At 49.2% G+C, this 17,183-nt stretch overlaps 8 non-coding genes across 8 annotated transcripts; 3 read left to right on the plus strand and 5 right to left on the minus strand.

The window, feature by feature from the left end:
• TRNAP-AGG (transfer RNA proline (anticodon AGG)) lies at window positions 1–72 on the minus strand. Its single transcript has one exon. It is a non-coding gene; the product is annotated as a tRNA-Pro (tRNA).
• An 828-nt stretch (window positions 73–900) lies between these two features.
• Window positions 901–982, plus strand: TRNAL-AAG (transfer RNA leucine (anticodon AAG)). Its single transcript has one exon. It is a non-coding gene; the product is annotated as a tRNA-Leu (tRNA).
• A 2,415-nt stretch (window positions 983–3,397) lies between these two features.
• On the minus strand, window positions 3,398–3,469 carry TRNAP-AGG (transfer RNA proline (anticodon AGG)). The gene has a single exon. It is a non-coding gene; the product is annotated as a tRNA-Pro (tRNA).
• A 307-nt stretch (window positions 3,470–3,776) lies between these two features.
• Window positions 3,777–3,849, minus strand: TRNAT-UGU (transfer RNA threonine (anticodon UGU)). The gene has a single exon. It is a non-coding gene; the product is annotated as a tRNA-Thr (tRNA).
• A 7,212-nt stretch (window positions 3,850–11,061) lies between these two features.
• On the plus strand, window positions 11,062–11,143 carry TRNAL-UAG (transfer RNA leucine (anticodon UAG)). Its single transcript has one exon. It is a non-coding gene; the product is annotated as a tRNA-Leu (tRNA).
• Window positions 11,144–14,384: 3,241 nt separating this feature from the next.
• Window positions 14,385–14,474, minus strand: TRNAY-GUA (transfer RNA tyrosine (anticodon GUA)). Its single transcript is given in 2 exon segments — window positions 14,385–14,420; window positions 14,438–14,474. It is a non-coding gene; the product is annotated as a tRNA-Tyr (tRNA).
• Window positions 14,475–15,118: 644 nt separating this feature from the next.
• Window positions 15,119–15,191, minus strand: TRNAT-UGU (transfer RNA threonine (anticodon UGU)). Its single transcript has one exon. It is a non-coding gene; the product is annotated as a tRNA-Thr (tRNA).
• Window positions 15,192–16,841: 1,650 nt separating this feature from the next.
• On the plus strand, window positions 16,842–16,913 carry TRNAP-UGG (transfer RNA proline (anticodon UGG)). Its single transcript has one exon. It is a non-coding gene; the product is annotated as a tRNA-Pro (tRNA).
• Window positions 16,914–17,183: the final 270 nt, after the last annotated feature.

The following is a 17,183-nucleotide window of genomic DNA, read 5'->3' on the forward strand; positions in this document are numbered from 1 at the left end:
GGGCTCGTCCGGGATTTGAACCCGGGACCTCTCGCACCCTAAGCGAGAATCATACCCCTAGACCAACGAGCCACACACGACTACTTTCCTATTTCTAAAGTTTAGTAAAGAAAATTTTAGCCACGTCCACAGTTGGCCGGAAGGTCTCCTTTTTGCAACTGTGGGCATGGGCTGACGCCTAGCGGATGAACCAACCACTGCAGGTTCCCTCGCCCCCTTTCCGGGCTACAGAGCCTTTTCGGGAGAAACCCCAGGCATCGACGAGAAGAATTTCGGCACGTTTAGGCTCCGGAGGCTGCGGGAGTGGTGGGAGGTCATCGTCTCAGGGAAGGTCCCGGGGGCGTGGGGAGGGGAGGACGCGCCTCGCCGGGAGGGCCGCCTACGGCCCGCAGGACAGCGGGGCGGTGGGAAGGCTCCTCCCGGCCTCGGCACACTGCAGACGGCTGCTGGGCTCGGCCAGCTCCGCGAAACGCGCCTTCCGGAAGCTTCCGCGTCTCCTCCCGGCGCGTCCCGGCGCCCCACCGCCGGCGGGTCCCAGCCAGACGCGGCATCGTCGGCGGAGCGACAGGTCTCGCCGCGTGACGCCCTTCGTGGGGGGCCCTGCGAGACCCGGGGGGCCCCGATTCTCCCGGGTGACCGGCCTGTGCCCCGCCCGGGGCAGGCGCTCCGAACACCTAGACCCCATGGAGGTTGTCCTGTCTCGGAACAGGACGTGTGGTTGGGCTCTTTCCACCAATCTCGAATACTGCAGCTTGAAAGAAGAAAGCCAGGCAGACCAGCCAGGAAGGAATGCAGAAAGAGATGCAAAACCCGGGAAAACTAGAAATAGATGAACCACGGAGTGGAGGGCAGGGGAAGAGAGGAAGGGTAGAGAATGTGCTAGTGGGTGCATGCTGAGCAGGTAGCGTGGCCGAGCGGTCTAAGGCGCTGGATTAAGGCTCCAGTCTCTTCGGGGGCGTGGGTTCGAATCCCACCGCTGCCATCCATTTTTGAAACCGTTTGTGACAGACAGCGATGACTGCCTTGGTGTAGCCACGTAGAGCAGTGAATCCCTTCGCCTTCCTTTCGCGCCCAACCGCTTTCCCTGACTGGTGGGAATCTGGGTATGCACCGTTTTGCAACTTCTCCTATTTCAGTCTTTCAAAGCTCAGAGTTCTTATTAAAGACCATAGTACCATCGCAACATTATAATGATGCCTTTGAACCCATGGTTTCCCCGAGGTCAAGTACTAGTCCTTTAGTTTCATCAACCTATAACCTTTGTTTTGCCTTTCTTCACTCAACCAGAGAGCAAAGTTTGATCGTTTGTCTTGTTATTGACAGTGTTCAAACGCTGAGGAGTACAAAAAAGATGAATAAAGCATAATGCTCGCCCACAAGGGAAGCCCACTGACCAACCTGGAAGAGGAAGCCATACCATTGCAAAACAGTCCTGAAACACCGTAAGACATCATCAAACAGAAGACAAGTGCCCTCTAAGGAAGGCAATGCAGTGACGGGAGGGTGCTGCGGGGCCAGTTCTGCCCTTAGAATAGCAGAGCTCCGGTTCTCCCATTACTAGCTGTGCGGCCTTAGGCGGGTGGCTTATGCTCCGTGTGCCTCAACTTCCCCACGTGTAAAATGGAGATAATGGGGCGCCTGGGTGGCACAGCGGTTAAGCATTTGCCTTGGGCTCAGGGCGTGATCCCGGCGTTATGGGATCGAGCCCCACATCAGGCTCCTCCGCTGGGAGTCTGCTTCTTCCTCTCCCACTCCCCCTGCTTGTGTTCCCTGTCTTGCTGGCTGTCTCTCTGTCAAATAAATAAAAAAAATCTTTAAAAAATAAAATGGAGATAATAATGCTGCATATCTCGGGGAACTTTCGTTAGTTCATACACGTAAGGTGCTTAGCGCAGTCTGGCAGTCAAAAAATATTAAATGTTTTCGTTACTTAAATACACATTTTGCGGTATTTAAGATCACAGGACCCACCCTTTCTTTTCTCCCATCTGGGTTGAAATTTTACTACAGGTTAGATGAGAAAAGATCAAACATTGTCTACAGAAAGCTTCAGAGAGCAAAGAAGTCTATATAAAAGTGTTATTTATCAATACATACAGATATTTGTAATTCTCGTGTCTGCAGATAAGCAATTTGGTACTTTCTCTCTGAGAAGAAGCCTGAATTGGGTTCCTGGGCCCAAGTGGAGAGATGATCAAGTTAGGCTGTCCATTTTTAATATAAGCCCATAGCTATGGTTCCGATCCTTTGGGGAGATTTTAATATGAGTCTACAGAAGCCAGAAATAAATGCCGTTTAATTGTGGCTTCTGGAGGCCAGCAGGTACGTCCAGGAATATGGCAACATTCATTCATTCATTTAGTCACACATTAATCACCCACTACATACCACACACAGTGCTGAGTGCTTAGGGCACAGCTGCAAGCATAATGAAAAATGTTGGCCTTCTGGAGCTTATATCCTAATGCGGGGAAAGAAAAGGAAAAAAGAAACAAATGTGCATAATCATGTCAAATACTGGTAAGTGCTGTGGAGAAAAAACATAATGTAGGGAATAGTGACCATTGGGGGCTATTCTGGAAAGGGTGATCAAGGAACTTGTCTCTAAAGAGATGACATTTGAGCACAGGAGGAATTAAAGAGGAAGTTACAAAAATATCTGAGGAAATAATATTCCAAGAAGAGGAAACAGCAAGTGAAATGTACAGAACAGAAAACAAGGGCCATGTATCTGAGAAACAGTCAGAAGGCCAGTGTAGCCTGAGGGAGGAAGGGAGGAAGGAGGGAGGGAGTGGGAAGGAAGGAGGGAGGGAGTGGGAAGGAAGGAAGGCAGGCAGGCGAGAGGGAGGGAGAAAGGGAGGGAGGAGAGAGGGACGGTAGGAGGGAGGGAGGGAGGGAGGGAGGAAAAGAAAAAGAGAAAAAAAAGACACTGCTCTGTGACCACACGTAAAAACTCCTAGCGGCTAACGCATCATCCATTTGTAAAACGGTGGCAGCGTCAGCAGCAGCAGCCCCAGTTCCTTCGGAGGAAAGCAAGCAGCTCCGTATATTTGGCACGATATAAAGTTTCCAAGACAGTCCCCATACACCATTTGAGGTGACTGGCCGAGATCCCTGGAGTCAGGCAGGGGACGGAAAAGCGTTACCACTCCCGTTTCGCGTCGGATGCCCTCACAGGCGGTGGCATGCTCTGCTCTCCGACCTGCCCGTCTGCCTGTCTCCCCGGGAGAGTGGGGAAACACTTGGTCGGACAGAAATCAAAAGCTAGCTTGCGGCTGGGTCTACTTTGCTCTTTCACATCAGTCAGAGAGCCTTCGATCGCAACTTTCTAAAGCAGAGTAGAGAGAACAAAATGCAGCGACGGAAATATTGGGAACAAGTCAGTGGAGGCAAAACAGGGCTCGTCCGGGATTTGAACCCGGGACCTCTCGCACCCTAAGCGAGAATCATACCCCTAGACCAACGAGCCGCCCTATAGGCTGCTTTTAACTCTGCCTCAAGGCTCATTTCCGTCACTGGGCGTTTCCAGAAAAACTGTGTATTCGAGTGCCTTCTGTTGGAAGGAATGCGTGCTTGTTTACCAGGAAGCCTAAGCCTCCCGCTGCGGTGGAGCCGGAGCCGGAGAGCTGCAGGGGAAGTGGATCACGCACTGCCTGAACGTCTCCTCTGGGCTGCGGCCGGCCTGGGAGGTTCTGCGGCGTCGGAACCCTCCCTCTGACGGTCCTGCCGGCCTAGCTCCTGAGGAGCCCCACGAGATGCGGAGAAAAAAGGACCACAGGCCCCAGCGAGATTTGAACTCGCGACCCCTGGTTTACAAGACCAGTGCTCTAACCCCTGAGCTATGGAGCCTTCTCCTGCGTGCCTGTTTTCTAGCTCTCATCTTATACAAGCGTCTAGTAAAGCCAGCATCCCAGAGCATTAAATACAACTTGGACCCGAGCAAAAATCCCAGATAGTCTCCCACAAAATTAGATTTTCTTCCTGTCCCGTCAACTCCTCTAAAAGACTCCGTTTTGAGTACAGCCACTACCAGGCTGCCTTGTCGTCTCTCATCTTGATACTCTGCTGAGACATTGCCTCCTGTGCCTCTGGTGACCGGAAAGGAGGCGGGTATCAGAATTCCAGACACTTGGGCACACGGGAAACCCACCAGGGAAATAAGAGGCGCGTAGGGACGGTGTCTGATGGGCACGGGACGCACTCCTTTCACTTAATATTGTGGTAAAATCTGGGGAAGGTGAAAAGAGGTTTACCACGGTTTTTTCCTTTCTGAATCCAGAGCCCCAAACCTTTATTTTGTATTTTGGAATTAATGCCTCCTTCACAAAGATTGAGGGGTTGGAGCAAGTAGGGAAAAGGGGTACTGGGGAGAAAGTTTAATCCTTCCTTAAAGACATAGACAGATTTATATACATCTTTGGTAGGAAAATAACATAATTTTTTAAAAAAAGGATTTTCACTTTTTGAAAACCTTGTTTATATAAGCTAGTTAACAGGAACTAAAAATTAATTAAGAAAGATCTCGTACTTTTTTCTTACTGCAAATATAATCACAGATGAGCACTCATTCATGCAACCCCAAGAAGTGAACCAATTCTGTTTAGTAAGATTTAGACTCTCCGCCCACACGCCTGCTCTTGTACCCACTGTTTTTTCATGTTTCCATTTGTCCGCGATCATGAAGTTTGTAAGAAATCTGTAAGCCTGTGATTCGTTGTGTTAGAGCAGGAGTTAGGTTGTAGCCCAGTACGTGGGAGGTCGGCAAGGAGGAAGCCGTGGTCAGCCATGAGAGTCAGAGGCCTCTCCCGGTGGCACTCCACAAGCAGCAGGACCAAGCCAGACAGGCCAGGACGGCGGAGGCCAAGCCGAGAACCCCTGACCTACTTAGAAAGAAGTGGGAAACCCTGTTTCTCGCCCCAATTAATGAATATTCCACCCCCTAGTTAACAACTGCAGGTAAAAGATGGAAACCCAAACCCCAGGGACGCAGTGCTCTCTCTTGATTTCACTCTGGAGCTCGCCGGCTCTCGCTCTCGCATCTCAAGAGTGTATTTTTTGCCTTAAACTTTCCTGCTTGTGCCGCTCGCTCCTCTGCTGTGCTGCAGGTCTGTCCTTGAATTATTTCTCATGACAAGACCAAGAACCTTCCATGACTCCTTTGGTTCTGCCTGAGTTGAGGCCCCAGGACCCCAGGTCTCCACAGTGTAGAGGCCGCTTTCAGGCTGCAGGCTTGAGCAATGGAAACTTGATCAAGACAGAAGGGCCCGTGATACCCCCTGGCTGAATACAGACAGGCCTATCAGGTGACCCACATCAAAATATCCATAAGCTCACTGACCAATGGGCTCCTTACAACCAGGCACAGTTTCCAAAACAGGGAAATTCCAACCGTTCCCCATACCTCCTCACCTTCCCCCTTTAAATACAGCCCCCCCACTGCCTCCTTGCAGACAGTCTGTCCTTTGCTCTCCTGCCTGGAGCTCCCTTGAGGTGTATTCGGTAAACTTCTATCTCCTTTGTTCTGCTTCAGGTGAATTCTTTCACCTCAGGCGCCACTGGCTTCCACCAGACCATCGCCCCACACGTGGGGGCCCCCATCCGATAGAGAGAGATACCCACGCAGTTCACCTGGCAACGGTCGTGTCCTTGAATTTTCACTGTGTCAACGCAAAACAATATGCCGCCGAACTTACAGATTTTTAAGGAAGAGAAATCTCTAAATAGGCAAACTCAGGCATTTACGGCAATATTCTTGGTTCCGGGATGAGTCACGGAGAGGCAGGCCTCACGATGTCGTCCTAAGATAAGACGAACATATCCAAGTGTTCGGGGCTGAGAAGCTGATAGGATGTTCTGCGGCTTGACAACAGCTGCTGCTCCCAGGGCTCCCGGCATGCTCAAACCTCAGTCTTTCTCCACCAGACAATATCCTCCTTGTCTGCAAGGCCTTGAACTGACTGCTGTGCTCTGAAGGACCCAGAATCGGCTGCTGCTTCCCATTTGCCTACACAAAGGCATTTTGCTGGTGGAAACCTCCAAGGTAATCAGCATAGTCATTCCTTTGGACCTAGAGACAGGTGTCATCATTCTTAAGGAAATGGCAGGGTGCCTGACTTTTTCTCTGGGGCAAGAAAATCAAACCAAAACAAATGTAGACCCATAGGTGGTGTGTTCGGTTGGTGCGCGCGGACACCGACTACGTAGTGTAGTGGTTAGAAAACACCTGGGTCAGTTACTTAACCTTGCAGCACGGAAATATCCTTGTTTTGGAAATGAGGGTTCATTACTATTACCATTGTTATTACCATCTTTCTTATTGTCCTTTTATTCAGAGACACTGGCCTTAGGCGAAATTGCTAACCAGGCAAAACTGTCTCCCCGACAGCTTTCTCCTCCTCCCGCCTGCTCGCTGTTGCTCTTCCTCTCTTATTCTCCCATTGCATTCTTGGCTCCTTTTCCCTTTTCCTAGACTCTGCCCCTCCTCCTCACCCTGCCACAACTCAGCAAGCTCACTTCTGTTCCCCTACGGACTGATCTCTTCCCTGTAAGCGCAGACTGCGTCTCCCACATCTAAAAGGAATTAAAAATGCTCAGAGGAGAAGCCGGAACAACAACCATGGGCCTGAGGTTTTTTGGTCTCTCCTTCACAGACATCATCTCCAGGGGCAGGGGCCTCACTCTCCTCACAGGATAGATGACCTTTTGCCCAACAGACCCTATCTACATGCAGTCTGTCTCCTGCCCCTGAAGTCTGACCCAGGACCTTACATCCACGTCTCTCATTCTTCAGCCAGCTCTGCCCTCTGCTCACTTGGCTTGGCCTGACTCAGGAGGTTCCCAGCCCATTCCACTGGCCCGGTCCAGAGAACAACATCAAAAAGGCATGTTGCAGAGTGCTCTGGCCAATTAGAAGTTCTTGACTTCTAACTTGACCCCTACTAGCGATCTTAGGATTGTTTTTAATTATTTTGTTTGTTTATGTGTCTCTATTTCTTCCATTTTCCCTCAACTTTCTATTTTGCGAAATTTTAACTCCAGTGCGGAAATAAATGAAATCCAACTAAATGACGACAAGCAAAGGCTATATATTCAGAGCTTGCTGTCGCAAGGAGGTCATCGCTTCAGTTTGGGCAGACAGAAAAGGGAAAGCTTTATAGTGGGGAAAAAAGGAAGGCTTCAGGTGTGCCTCGATGGGAGGCTATTGGTATGGGGAAGCTGTAGAGAATCTCTCTAGAAGCAGGGAGTCCTATGGGATTGGTTAGGGGTGCGTATTTGGCTTTCTCTGGTTGGTCCTAAGTTGGAAGCAAGGACAAATATTGGGAAAGCTGTCAGTTACTAATCAAGTCTTACCCACTTGGGACTGATTGTTACAGGATTATTGCTTGGCTTCCTGGATTGTTACTAGAGATAGTGGTCTGAGTTCCTATAGGTCTGACTTAAAGAGAGTAGGCTGGTTTCCTGAGCTGATGAACACTGTAAGGGAAAAATACAAAATTAAAAATAAGAGGTTTGATTCTTCCTGTTGAAAATGAGAAAAGTGATTACCCTCCCCTCCTTTTCCTTTGAACATTTACTTTAGAAAACTTGCAAGTATAACACATCGCAGTATTTTGCATTATTGTGATGAATGATATAATTAACATGTGAGACCATATAGGCACTAAATATCTAAGTAGGGGCTCAATAAATGCTGAAAGAACTATCTGCTACATTCCTCGAAAGGAACATATTATTTACTAGGATTTAATGTTAGCGAGATTTTTACAGCACCTGCAGAAGGGGGCCGCAGGCCAATACCTGGGTGGCTCTCTGTTGGAGCTAGGGACACAACTTTACACTGCAGTGTAATGCAAGTCTTCGGCTGATCCAGAAGGATTCTTGTGGAAATGCAACCTATTGAAGTCAAACAAAACATAAGAGGAGACAAATCGTAACAAGGTAAGCATACTGGAAAGTGTGCTTGGATAAACTTTCAAATGCCCTAAATTGAGCATAGGGCATTTGATACACAGATTGGAACATGAAGTACTTCTCAACGTTCTCTCACCTTTGGGGAGCTTGTTAAGACTCCAATTCAAGAGGCCTGAGATCCTGCATTTCTAATAAGTTACCAGGAGCCGCTGATGCTGCTGGTGCCTGGACCGCACTATGAGTATCAAGGTCTTGAATTTCCTGCCTGTCTATAAATTTTCATCATCTGGACTATTAGCAAGGTAAGGATAGCAGAACACCCAAGGTTAAATTCTCTGGCAGTACTGCAGAATGCTAGAGTCTAGAACACGAGCATTCCGTGCTGAAGACGGAAGGGATAACCACGTGCCAGACAAACACATCGCATTTATCTGTATCCCACATCTTTCCAAAGAGGCGCTTATCTATTGCTTCAGATACAGGACAATAAAGTGGGTGGCAAAGTCGGTACCCCGCTGGGAAAGCTGCAACACCTGGCTTGTGAGTCTCTGGGCATTTCTTATTTGAACTGTCAGTCCAACATAGGATCCATTTCTTGAGGGGACTAGACCAAGGCACCTCCCTCCACTGAGGGACCCGTGAGTTCAAGGGAAGCATGAGTCCTCAGGCACTATGCAGGGACTGATCAGGGCAGCCATGCACCCTGGGTAGTAAAGGAACTGCAGCCAGGTACGGGGGACTGTGGTACCTTGTCTCCTGGTAACAAAGCGCTTTCGAGTCTGTCAGTTTGGATGCTGAACACGCAGCGTCCCAGGATCAAAGGGAGCTCTGCTGTAATGACCAGGTTCTTTCCTGTTGACTGGTTCTTTTTATGGCCTGATCAGGAAGGGCTCAGGTCACTTCCATCTCAGGAGAATCTCTGTTGTTGTTTTAGGTTAAAACATAGTTACAGAAACTGTGGTTTATTCAAATGTGTATGTGCCCTCACAGACACGGACACGAGTGTGATCACATCTGGAGATCTCACCCCAAGTGTCAATAAGACCTTCCCAAGACCTTCCCAAGACCCTGAGTTTCTTGTCTAGCTCAGTAGGAGGCATAATAGTTCAACCGATAGTTTAATTTTTTTTTTTTATTTTAAATAGGCTCCACTCCCAGCCTGGGGCTGGAATTCACCACCTTGAGATCAAGGGTCGCATGCTCCACCCACTAAGCCAGCCAGGCCCCCTCAACCTATATTTTAAATATTTGTTCTCTCCCTTCCCATTTCCTCCCTACTTCTTTCGAGTAATAAAAAGCCTCGGGTTCTTTTCTCCCTTTTGGACTCATGCTTCCTTCTCTTACTGAGAGAACACAGGTTCTCTCCACCTTGGGATTAACCCCAGTCTTCCCACAGCAGTCTTTCCAAAGCGGCAAAGACTTTTGCGTACTGCTGAAAGCAATCAGCTCACACTCATATTTTTCTGAGGATTCTGAAACACAGAGTGAAGTTTCTTAGAAGTACACTTCAGCCAAAAGGGCTGGCTACAGGTATTTGAGTCCCTCTGGCTCCAGTGTGTAGGGCGCAGAAGCCACAGCGTTGACCATTGCGCTGGACTGGATGGTGCCCCCTGGCCTTCGCTGCTGACAGCCGCCAAGCCTGCGCCTGGCTCCTGACTCTGGGAGCTTCTGGAGAGAAAAAGAACTTGGCTGGAGCCTAAGGGTGGACACCCATGTCTGCCCAGGGAGCTCAGAGTGCCCATGAGCTAGAAGTAGAGAGAGGAAAGCAGAAGGCATAAATGAGGCACTTAATATGTTGTCTGCAAGGAAAGGTCGGGGTGCAGTAGGGGTGCAGGTGGCAGGGTGAAGGGGGTATGGCCCAGCAGGCAGCGGGCCTGGAGGGGAGGGGATGCTGATGCGGAGCCCAAGAAGACGCCGCCTCTGACCCCGGTCGGTCCAGGACCCCTCCTTCGCAGGGCCCCAGCCTTCTCCTGATCCCTCTTCCCCGCCTTGGTCTACAGCCACCAGATGCTCCCTGCGCCCTATTTCCAAGCAGCTTTTCTAGAACTTCTTTTCTGTTCGTCGCCCCCTCCCATGGCAGCGAGGACGGGAGCTAGCTGGACCTTCGCCCCCTGAAGATCCAGTAAAGAACAACTTTTTCTCTCTCTGCGCACCTCCAGCCCCCGACCCTCAGGCCACCAGGACTTGGGGAAAGACCTCGGAGAGCCCTGAGGCAAGGAGAGGCAGGAGGAGGTCCGAGAGGGGGAGGAGGGGCCCCTGAAGTTCGGAAACGTAGACTCACAGGAGAATTTCTGGTTCCAGAGACTCAGAAACGGCCAACCAGAAACAGGAAAGAAAAAATATATATATATATGGATAAGATAGAATCCAGGGCTTTGAGCCGAGTAGAGTTCGTGGTCAGGTGCGAGACCCCACTTTGGGTCAGGAGACGGCAGGTATCATCATGAAACTTTTTCCTAGCTTTCCCTCTGCTCCTTTCAAAAGAAAGCGCATGGAGCTAGTGGCGCCTGGACCCAAGGGAAGCCCGGAATCCACCCCTTCTGGGGCTGGGGACGCTCCTGGCATGCAGCCTCCCTGCGGGGTCACTTTGGTCCCATCTAAGGGAAATGGTTCGGTTACCACGGCCGAGCGGTGGTTACTGACCAAGAGGGCCGCAACTCCCCAGTCTCTCCGTTCTGACTGAACCTGCAGGAGGAGGCGACCAAGGGGCGCCCCGGAACGCGGTGGCGGGAGGGCCAGATCTGTGAAAGAGAGGGCGCCTCCTGCTGGATCTGAACTCCGACCTCATTCGCACTAACACTCAGGCACCGACGAATGACTCAACAGCGAGGAGCTCCTTATTCAATCTTCTCTAATCACCCGTAATAAGTCGCCAGCGGGGTTTTCTTTTCTGGGCCTTATTGCTTAGGTTAAAGAAAAGGTAGAAATCTTCCAAGGACATTCACACTAGTAATCGTTGGCTACCTTGTGGCTCACTTCCCAGGCGTGTGACAATACGATTCCTCCTTTCCTGCGTTTGCGCAGGTCCGCAGGGATGAATGAGAGCGCTGCGGGGAACCCTACTGACCATGAAGAAAAAATCCGAATTTTGAGCCCGACGCTGGGAAGGGTAAATAACTTAGTGATGGGAAAAAAACTCTTCTGGCAAGTGGTAGTGTGGCCGAGCGGTCTAAGGCGCTGGATTTAGGCTCCAGTCTCTTCGGAGGCGTGGGTTCGAATCCCACCGCTGCCAATACTGTATTTTAATCTAGTTACAAATCCCAAATACCCTTCTTTGTTAGAAGGGAGTTTGTAGAAGACTATCTAGCAGTAAGTATTCGAAATTCCTCTTCCCCACCGTAAAGTTCCTAGCGGACGCTAATTTCTCTATTCGCATGTCAAACCACCTCGGTTTACTGCTTGAGATCGTCCTGCTCTTCTGACATTCCCTCTCAGGCTTAGGATTTGCACCGGACCTTCCTCTTGTCTAGGCTTTTGCACTGCTTTTGTGTTCCCTCAATCGGGAACGTTTTCGGTCTTCCTCTTCTTCTTCTTCTTCTTCTTTTTTTAAATTTTAATGTGTTTTTATTATATTATGTTAGCCACCATACAGTACATCCCTGGTTTCTGATGTAAAGTTCGATGATTCATTAGTTGCATATAACACCCAGTGCACCATGCAATAGGTGCCCTCCTTACTACCCATCACCGGTCTATCCCATTCCCCCCACCCCCTCCCCTCTGAGGCCCTCAGTTTGTTTCTCAGAGTCCATAGTCTCTCATGCTTCATTCCCCCTTCTGATTACCGCCCCTTTCTTTATCCCTTTCTTCCCCTACCGATCTTCCTAGTTCTTAAGGTCTTCCTCTTCTAAAATCCACACTCACACTGATTCATTCTTATGACGTGGCTTAGGCATCATCTGGTCAGGAAGACATCCCAGAAATGTCCTGCCCCCCGCCCCCACCCCAATCATTCCGCCCCTGACACTCATTTAGGAGCTGCAGCTCTATGCTCTGAGAAGTAACCTGCACAGACCCGATTTGGGTTTTAATCACGTTACTTTTGTAATTGAATACGACGGATGAATGAGAAAGCCAATACTTACCAGGCTTCAAGCTCTCACTGGAGCGTCGCTGCTTTATGGGGTGGTGTTGGGTAGGTAAACAGCTATTTTGAATTTGACTCTGCAGGTGGGTTTGTGATTCCAAAACACTTCCAAGCTGATTCTTGGCTGACTCCTTGCGTGGGGCCCAGGGAGTGTGTGCTGTGAATGGTGTTGGCTTAGCCACTCCCCCGTTCCTTCCAATGAATCTACTTATCTCGGGACTGTCCAGGTCTCTAAACCACTTAACTGCAATACCTGTGCAGAGCCTGATTCAGTGTGCGAAAGAGGAGAGGATACCCTCAGGGACCCTTAGTGGTACCCTCTTAGAAGGGCTGTTCCACTGAACTTCTCAGCCGTTTACAGCCCCTGTTACTTACAGTCCTACTCCTGGATTTGAGCAGGCAGCTCCCTTGGAGAAGGCAGAGAATTTCCCGGGAGTGTCATGAGGAATGAGTGAAATGAATGGAGGAGGGAACTAGGACTCTGCAAGAACCAAGGTCTCGGGGTTTTCATGCCACTCTTTGATTGTGCCCTCCTTTTTATGACTTCCCCCTCCTCATTCGAAATCCTCTCCCATGTTCTCCCAGGCCCCCTTCATTTCACTTTGATGACTCCTCTTTGGATGTTCCCTTCCTTTTCACCCACCTCTCACCAAGAAATATCTTGGGCACCTGAGGTTTTCACAAAAGAAACCACGTTTTTCTCAGAAATGGAGAGATTTCTCTCTTGGCCATGGGAGGATTCAGCGACAAGGCAGCCGTCTACAAGCCAATAAGCAGGGCATTGTCAGACACCAATCTGTCGGCACCTGGATCTCGGACTTCCCGGTCTGCAGAGCTGTGAGCAATACATTTTTGGATTAAGCCACAATGGTATTTTTGTTATAGCAGCCTGAGCTAAGACTAGCAGTTTTAGATTTACAGCAGAATTGGGTAAGAAAATACAGAGTTCCTACCTACCTTCTCTCCTCCCTACGCACCACACAGCCTCCTCGCCGTGAACGTCCTGCACTAGTGGATTGCATTCGCTGCAATGAGTGACCCAGCGCTTACGTATCATTATCAACCCCAGCCCACAGTGTACATTAGGATTTACTCTTTGTATTATGCACTCCATGGGTTTTGACAACTGTGTAAGTGACATATATCCACCATTCCACTCTAGAATCGTACAGAATAGTTTCACTGCCCTAAAAACTGTGCTCTGCCAATGCAACCCCCCAACCATTGGCGACCACGGATCGTTTTACTGTCTCCATAATTTTGCATTTTCCGGAATGTCATATATTTGGAATCATAGCCTTTTCAGATTGGCTTCTTGCACTTAGTGGTATGCATTTAAAGTTTCTCCATATCACTTCATGGCTTAATGTCTCATTTCTTCTTAGTGCTGAATACATATGTCCTTTGTTTTAATGTGCCACCGTTTACTGTGGTTTTTGTGTGGACGTACTTTTCAATTCATTGAGGGAGTTACCTAGAAACGTGATTCCTGGATTACATGATAAGAGTGTGTTTAGTTTTGTGAGAAACTGCCAGAATGTTTTCCACAGTGGCACAGAGTACGTTTCAACTTTATTTTGTAAGGTTAAAACACTGTGTTTTTTAATTAATGTAATGCATACAAGTGATATGTTTTGAAAAAAACCCAAAAATATAAAGAATACAAATCACCCACAAATAACTGTATCTTGCCATATTTCCTTTTTTCATGTATAAATGATAAGTTTATAGAAGTAGAATAGAATTCTTGACCGAACACTATGAATTTTAAGGTTCCTGATTTATAACGCCCAGTGCCCTCGAGAAAGTAGGGACATTCTACAAGAATGTCATAACTACGTCCTGGTCAGTATTAAATAGCAATCAACATTTTCTAATTTGGAGATGAAACCGTATCCTCTCGTTTAAACCAGTATTTCTTTCTTATTAATGGAGGAACATTTGCATTTGCATATTTAATCTTTCGCATTGTTCATCTCTATTGTGTATTTATCCTCTCCAAGGGTAGCCTTTCTAATGTGTTTCTCCTTAACCTCTGATTTCTCTAGTGTACATTACTCGCCCTTATGAAAAAGCGTGGGTATCTGGTGAGGTTGAGGGATGTTACCCCAATATTCAATCAACGTAAACTGGTCCCAAAGATTAGGAGATAACAGATCCAAGTCTTATACGAAAGTATAAGTTGGAGTAAACCAAACCATTTGGAGTAAACCAAACCACATCTACTGCATAATCAGAAAGAAGATAAGTGAAATTAAGTTTCTTGGCAGGCAGTAAGTTGCTCTCTTATTGCCTGAAAATAGAATCATAGTAAATGTTTCAGGTCATCCGGCTGGGAGGATAGAATTTTCAGGAAGTAGGGGCCATCGTCAAAATGCAATGCACCTCCTTCGAGCCGGAATCGAACCAGCGACCTAAGGATGACAGCAGCTGTTCCCTCTACAGTCCTCCGCTCTACCAGCTGAGCTATCGAAGGGCACAACAACTGTGCCTTAATGTAGATTTTTGTGGAAATAGTAACAGCTAGTGAGCCGTCTGGCCTCTTTGTATCTGAGGTTCGGACTAAGATGACGCCCACCAAGTCCCCACAGAGTCTTATCTATAACAAATCGAATCCCGAGGAGTAGCCTGGGGTGTAGGACGCGGACTCTGAGTCTGAGAAAGTGAGCATGGAAGCAGCACAGAAGCCCAATGGGGCGTAGCTTCTGGACTACACCGCAGGATTAACCCGCCAGCGGGTCGCTCCACAGGCGCAGGAGAAACCCGGCGCCCGGCTGGCTGCACTCGGCAGGTGCACAGGACTCCATGCCGCTGGGGTCAAAGCTGTCAATGGGCCTAAGTTGCCCTGTTCCGCAAATACGGAGGTGTGGAGTCGTGCCGACCCAGTCTGTGTTCTAGCAGAGACTTGAGTAACCTGGTTCCTCTCCTGCTTACTGAACGGTACAGACACCTCAGTTTCACCTCGGGATCACAGGAGCCCAGATTCTGTGATCTTCTGTCCTAGATCTCTAGGATCTGATTATCCCAGAAAGACCACGAAGTGCTTTTTCCCTCCAAGTCCTTTTCAATAAGTGGACAAAAACGGAGAATAACGTTGGGGGAAAACTGGCATCACACCTTAGGCTCCAGCGAGATTTGAACTCGCGACCCCTGGTTTACAAGACCAGTGCTCTAACCCCTGAGCTATGGAGCCAACCCACAGCCTATTTCTTACCATTGAATTCTTTTGTTTTAAAAAAACTGCAGTTAACTGACTTTACATCTAAATAAAGTTTAACAGACAATTCAAACTTGAAGGGAATTTGTTTTGAAGGAAGTACCTTCAAACAAGGGAGTGATGAAGCAACATGTCCTGGACTAGGCCTAAACTAGGATGTACGTCTCTCCAAGAGCAGGGCAAGCCCCATAGCACACTCTGATCAGCCTCGGTCCTGACAAGTCCCTGAGCTCCGGCCACAGCAGGGCCAGAGTGGAGGGAGGCCTGAGGTCAAGTGGGGTAGGGTGAGGGTGCCTTACGGAAGAGAAGGGTGAAAGACATGGACGGCAGCAGCCTCACTGTCTCCAGTCTGCTTGGGCTCACACAATGAACTGCTCCAGCTCTTACAGATTACGATGGGGTTGTTTTATGTTTTATTTTGTTTTGCTTTGCTTTGTTTTAAAGGGAGGTGGCTTTCTCTAAGCACAGTTCATACCCCTCCGACCCTCAGAATTTGGGGGCGGAGGCAGTGAGAACCGGAAGGCATCCAGACCCCCCCTGCTCCCTCCCCAAGCCTTTCAGGCAGAATCAGGCTGTCACAGTGGACCCGGGCCTGAGATCCCTCCAGGTTTCCTGAAGCAGAAGCTGGCTAAAAGAGAGCGAACCCTTTCCTCGGTCCTTTCACGCTCTCTGCTGACAACTTGGAGTGCGAGAGGCAGCTGCTTCTCTCTGGGCCGCCGTGCTCTTGTAAATGCCCAGCCTAAAGTCCAGAACAAATAGAAAGTGGCGACTTGTGGGAGGGTTGGAAGGGAGCGCTCCTCTTTTCCTTTTCTCTCCTCTGGTAGCTCGCCCAGGAGTCTGGTGCCTGGTTCGGGAGATTCAATAGCTATTCACCGAGTTTGCACCCCGTGCCAGGAACGTGTTCGGCGCAGGGTAGACAATGTGACCAAGGCAGACAAGCCAGAGCCCATGAACTTCGGTCCCCAAGCAGAAAGCCTTGCAAAGTAAGGACAACGCCCTCCCTTCCCTTTCCACCCACCACATTCTGGGTGATAGAGAAGCGGTCTATAGGGGAGGTCCAGCCTTCTCTAAAGAGGGTATGGGAAGGGGGCAACTCTTCCCCGAGGTCACCTTCTGCCCGCCCTCGAAGGGTGCCTTAACGCTAGACCTAAAGCACAAAGTTTATTAAATAAAGCTGAAAGGAAACAGCAAAAGCGTTTATGCAAGTGTTGAGAGAGAGAGCCTAGTGGACTAAGGCAGTGGTTCCAGGATTTGACCTCCACGGGGGCTATAATGTCCAGTTCCTCCGCTGGTCCTGTGGGTAACCTTTGCCTCTTAGTGAGGTCGGTGGCTCTTATTGGTCCTGTGTCCTTACACCCCGGGACGCCTGCGATGGCTCTGGTCCCAACCGTGTAAGCCGCCAGACCCCACCTCGGAAGGGCCCAGGACAGACTCGCAGCTCAGCCCGAACTGCTTCATGAACATTCCTACCCTGCAATGCCGTGGCTCGGGTTCCTCCCAATGTGCACATTGATGTTCTTGGGGTCTGGAGGAAATTGCTGGGTTTGTGAGCTGCATCAAAAACAGCGTGATGCAGCTAACAGGATGAATGAACATTCCAAAAGAGAAAAACCCACCTTCAGGGCTGGCTCGTTGGTCTAGTGGTATGATTCTCGCTTTGGGTGCGAGAGGTCCCGGGTTCAAATCCCGGACGAGCCCAGTTTTGTTTTGTTTTTTCTTTTTCTTTTTTTCCCTCTGCCTCCCCTGTAGAGTCAAAGAAAGCCAACACCGCCCAAATCTAAATCCACCTAGGCTGAGGTCAGTTCCAGCCTGGTTCTGTTTCGAGATCAGCTTCCGGGCAAGTTGGACCTTCTGTGTACCGATACAAGGACAACGAAGATGCTACCGCGAACCAAGGGCTTCACGAGATCGGGCTGCCCCCGTCTGGCTCTGACAGGTTCTTTTGTCAGGAATAGCTTGCTCCGGCGG

Source organism: Ursus arctos, unplaced genomic scaffold (assembly GCF_023065955.2).
Source record: "Ursus arctos isolate Adak ecotype North America unplaced genomic scaffold, UrsArc2.0 scaffold_37, whole genome shotgun sequence".
NCBI classification, from domain to species: Eukaryota; Metazoa; Chordata; class Mammalia; order Carnivora; family Ursidae; genus Ursus; species Ursus arctos.